Genomic DNA, 5,605 nt, shown 5'->3' with positions numbered 1-5,605 from the left:
TTGCTGAGTTTGGGGTGGCCTTTCTGTATTCTGGCAGTTTGTGGAGTTCTCTTTATTGTGGCATTTCCTTGCTGTGGGTGGGGTTGTAAGGGTGGCTTGTCAAGGTTTCCTGTTTAGGGAAGCTTGTGTTGTTCTGGTGTGTAGAGCTGGATTTCTGTTTATGGAAGCTTGTGTTGTTCTGGTGTGTAGAGCTGGATTTCTTCTCTCTGGAGTGCAATGAAGTGTCCAGTAATGAGTTATGAGATGTCAGTGGGTTTGGAGTGACTTTGGGCAGCCTGTATGTTGAAGCTCAGGGCTGTGTTCCTGGGTTGCTGGAGAATTTGCTTGGTATGTCTTGCTCTGGAACTTGTTGGCCCTTGGGTGGCACTTGGTTTCAGTGTAGGTATGGAGGCGTTTGATGAGCTCCTATCACTTAATGTTCCCTGGAGTCAGGTGTTCTATGATGTTCTCAGGATTTGGACTTAAGCCTCCTGCTTATGGTTTTCAGTCTTATTTTTACAGTAGTCTCAAGACTTCTCCTTCTGTGCAGCACCATTGATAAAACATCTAGGTTAAAGATGAATAGTTTCTCCACAGTGAAGGACACTCAGAGAGGTTCACAGAGATACATGGAGAAGAGAAGAGGGAGGAGGGAGTTAGAGGTGACTCGAATGAGATGAGGTGGAATCAAAAGAGGAGAGAGTAAGCTAGCCAGTAATCATTTCCTTATGTGTGCTCCACAGTCTGGACCTCTCAGAGATGTTCATGGAGTTATACAGAGAAGAGAAGCGGGAGGAAGGAGACAGGTGGCCAGGAGGATAAAAGGGGGGAATGAAAAGGAGAGAGAGAGATCCAGCCAGTAATCAGTTCCCTAAGTGTCCTCCACCATCTGGAATACACAGAGATTCAGAGAGTTGGATAGAGAAGAGAAGGGGGAGGAAGGAGACAGAGGTGACCTAGTGGAGAGAAAGGAGAGTCCAAAGGGAGAGAGAGCAGTCAATCCAGTAATCTCGCTCCCAAGTAAATATGGGTACTGGATGTTGGGTTCTTAAAGGTACAAAATTGATAACAAATACCAAAAAGCAAAGATTAAAATTCTAGAATAGAGGTTGGATTTTTGAAAATACAATATTAAAGAAAAGAAAAAAGAAGAAAAAAACAAAGTTACAAAAGTTATTAAAAAATATATATGAAGTTTGCTTTAAAAAATAGTCTTTTTTTTGAAAAGTAATAGTAGGTTATAAAAATGAAAATTAAAGGAGTAATAGAGGACTTAAAAATTTTAAAAAAAGTTTAAAAAAAGAAAGAAAAGAAAAGAAAAGAAAAAAATATAAAAAAGAAAAAGAAAAGAAAAAAAAGAAGGAGAGAAAAAGAAAAGAATGATCGTAAAAATAGTAAAAATATATCTAGGACTTTCTCTGGTATTGTTGTGGGCAGTGTGGGGTCAGTTCATTTTCGTATAGTTTCTTGGTCCAGCTTATATTTCTCAAGTTCTATAGGCCCCTTCTTATGTAGTCGGTACTAACTACAGGGTTTTAACCTATTGCACCTGTCTCTTCCAAGGTGGTTCCCTCAGTTTTAGCTTCTGTTTGCTGGTCTCTTCAGTGTCTGATTTCCGCCCTGACACAAGGGGGCGGTGGTGGGCACTTTTTTAGGCTCACTTGTTCAGTCGCGCTGTGGGGAGGGAGGGACACTGCGAACAAGTAACACTGGCGTGTGCTCGTAGTGTCTCAGCTACACTGGGCCGGCCCCTGCTCACGGCGCGTGCACCCTTCCTGCCCACACAGCTCAGGCTCTAGGTTGCTCCCCTGGGAACCGTCTGAGGCCGGCCCTGGGCTTCATGCACCTCCCAGTCTAAGCCGCTCAGGTTCAGGCACTCGAGTAGTCCTCAGAGGCGCAGACTCTGTTGGGCCTGCGTTTTGTGCCCTTCCTAGCTCCGAGCAGCTCTGGTGATGAGGTGTTTGGCGAGCGCGCGGTCACTGTGACTTATCGCCTCTCCTGTCCCTGCCGCTCGGTTTTCTGCGTGTACAATCGGCGCACCTTCTCAGGTGGATGACTGTCCAGAACCCCAAGAAGTCTTAGTAAGCAAAGACGCCTGCTTGCAGTTTGGTAGATAATGTCTCTCTGGGGCTGTGATTGCCCCTTTCCGGCTCTGGCTGCCTGTCACCGGAGGGGGATGGTCTGCAGCCAGCTAGTTCTGTTCCACCCTTTGTTCTGTGTGCGGGCCTGGCGGTGTCTTAGGGCTTTTCGCGTAGTAGCTATCCCACAGTCTGGTTTGCTAGCTCAAATTAGTTCGCTCTGATTACCCTCGGGGGCATTCAGGCCGGATCCTTACTCTAAGCAGTGCAGCCCATGCCTCCCTGCCCAGTCCCCACTTGCTAGTGGCGGGCGCAGGCGTCTGCGCTGCTTCTCTGCTGGGGGAGTTATCGCTGGGCTCGTAATCTGTGGGTTTTAATTATTTACTTATTTTTCCTCCCTATTATGTTGCCCTCTGTGCTTCCAAGGCTCAGCACAGACTCGGCAGTGACAGTGTTTCCTGGTGTTTGGAAACTTCTCTCTTTTTAAAACTCCCTTTCCGGGACAGAGCTCCGTCCCTCCCTCTTTTGTCTCTTTTTCTGTCTTTTATATTTTTCCTATCTCCTTTCAAAGACAATGGGCTGCTTTTCTGGGTGCCTGATGTCCTCTGCTGGCATTCAGAAGTTGTTTTGTGGATTTTACTCAGCGTTTAAATGTTCTTTTGATGAATTTGTGGGGGAGAAAGTGGCCTCCCTGTCCTATTCCTCCACCATCTTAGGACTGCCTCCTAATTGTTGCTTCTGAATCAGACATGCAGACACAGAGGGAGCAGCCACTGTTGGTGCACCTCCCCACCGTGGCTATAATCCCCTCCTGATACAGCTGAAGTGATTTCCAGGGGATTTAAAGGCCATTATCCTTTATCCTTCTTATCTTTATTTTTCTCTTTTTTGTCTTGTGGGAGTCAGACACAAAGACCAAGGCTTTTAAAAAGCAAGAAGCACGTCCAGAGATAATTAGAAAGTCCCCATGCTTGTACACCATGCTTGTACAAAATGCAGACTCAGAAAGACCAGGGAAGAACTTAAATTTTTACCTTAGCCTGATCTTCCACACAGAGGTAGCCTATAACAATAGAAACTATAAAAAATAAGAAAGGAGGTCAAAATGGCAGAGTGGCAGGATGCTAAGCTCACCCCTCTTCAGGAACACACCAAAGTACAACTACATATGGAGCAACTCTTGCTGATATTAACCTAGGCACTAGCAGAACAGCTGTTCTACAACCAAGGCTGTAATGAATGATCCACATGGAATCTGCAGGAAGTGGAGGGAAGTCATCAGGTCAGAGCATATACACCTAGCCTGGGACAGAGAAGAGGAAGGGGATATCACAGGCTAGGGAATCCTCCCAGAGGAGGAAAGATTTTGGTCCAGATTTTAGGCACACCAGCCCTGGGGTTTAACAGGAAAATGAGCTGCTTTATCTGGTTTGACAACCAGTGGAGGTTTACCTGAGTTTGTAAGAAACTGAGACTCTGCTCTTGAAGGGTATGCACCAGAACTGCTCACTCCCAGTCATAGCATGAAGGCAGCAGATTGAAAACTGCCTGGGACTCTGGGCAGCTGGTAGGGACCACTCCAACACTCCCACCAAGGCTTAACTGAGCTTCTGCTCCAGTCCCTCTTGTTCCTGTGGCTGCTGCCCCCTAAGGGGGAGGCCACCATTGCTAAAGAAAGTGTGCACTCTTAGACACAACAGAGGTAACTTGGACACTGGTCCTGCAACGGAGCCATTGTCAACTCATATGTCTCTGCACACACTCCAGGAGGAGTGAAGTTAGCTCCAGAGAAGAGAACATTATCAACAGAGTGTATATCCCTCTGTGTACTTAGGAGGGAGCAGGGCCAGTTCAGTGGTATGGCACCAACCCCCCAGTCCTTCCCAGAGTCTCACTGAGACATACACACTGGGGAAAAAGAGAAACCAGCCCAGAAGCACAGCCCCAAGCTCTCAGGGCTTGGTCCTGTCCCAGAATAAATCAGAGACTGCCATTACAGACAGGAGAAACCCAGTTTCTCAAGGCTCTTATTCCAGCACCTCAGTGGTGAAAGCCACTGAAAATTGAAGCTCTTGCTCACCCCTGGCTCTGGCTCTAACCCCACCGACTCCAGCCCTACATCCCACCAATGCAGTGGCTGCCATCACACTTCAGGGGAAGTCACACCCTATCTACAAGTACCAATGGAAATTTCTCCAGGATACATCACATGCTAAGCCTCAGGACAAATCTTAACAAATTTAAGAGGATATCTTAAATTATAATTATATAAAAAAATTATATCAAACATCTATTTTGAGCACTCCAGTACAAAACTACAGGAAGAAAAATGGGAAAACCACAAACACATGCAGACTAAACAACCTGCTACTAAAAAACATAATGGGTCAAAGAAGAAATCAAATAGGAAATCAGAAAATACTTTGAGACAAATGCAAATAAAAGTGCAACTTTTTTTTTTTTTTTTTTGCAGTTCTTTGGATATAACAAAAGTAGTTCTAAGGGGTAAGTTTATAGCTATACAGGTATGCCTTAAAATGAAGAAGAATCTCAGACAACAACCTAGAAATAAGAAAAAAAGAACAAATAAAGTTCAAAGTCAGGGGAAGGAAGGAAATAATAAAATTCTGAAACTAAATAAATTAGAGATTAAAAATATATAAAAAGCAATGAAACCAAGAGTTGTTTTTTTAAAAGATAAAAAATTTAATAAACTTTTACCCAGGCTCATCAAGAAAAAAAGAGAGACCACCCAAGTAAAATGAGAAAATGAAATAGAAATAACAACCAACAACAGAGATACCCAAAATCATAAAGGTATATATACAAAAAGTAGTTATATGCCTGCAATTCGGCAGCCTAGAAAAATGGACAACATTTTGAAGCATAGAAACTCCGGAGACTGAATCAGGAAGAAAGAGGCAATCTGAACCAACTGATTGATAATTTTGAATTTGTAATTAAAAAAAATGCCAGCAAAGGAAAAAAAGTTGAGGATTGGACAGATTCAAATGGGAGTTCTACCAAGCATATAAATAAGAGCTAATACCTAACTTCTCAAACTATTCCAAAATATTGAAGAACAGAGAACAACCCCAGGTTCGTTCAACAAGACAAGCACCTCCCAATTCCAAAACCACGGGAAGACACTACAAGAAAAAGAATATTACAGGCCAATATTTCTGATAATATAGATCCGAAAAATATTCAACAAAATATTCTTAAACTAAAGCAATGGATCATAAATCATGACCAAGTGGGATTAATTCCAGGACTGCTAGGATGATTCAATATCCAGAAATCAGTTAATAGGATGCACTACATTAAGAACTGTGGTGTTGGAGAAGACTCTTGAGAGTCCCTTGGACTGCAAGGAGATCCAACCAGTCCATTCTGAAGGAGATCAGCCCTGGGATTTCTTTGGAAGGTTTGATGCTAAAGCTGAAACTCCAGTACTTTGGCCACCTCATGCGAAGAGTTGATTCACTGGAAAAGACTCTGATGCTGGGAGGGATTGGTGGCAGGAGGAGAAGGGGACGACAAAAGTT

Source organism: Bison bison, unplaced genomic scaffold, assembly GCF_000754665.1.
Source record: "Bison bison bison isolate TAMUID 2011002044 unplaced genomic scaffold, Bison_UMD1.0 scf7180017864506, whole genome shotgun sequence".
Classification (NCBI taxonomy): Eukaryota; Metazoa; Chordata; class Mammalia; order Artiodactyla; family Bovidae; genus Bison; species Bison bison.
The sequence above is the reverse complement of the archived record's forward strand: the minus strand, read 5'-3'. Positions refer to the sequence as shown.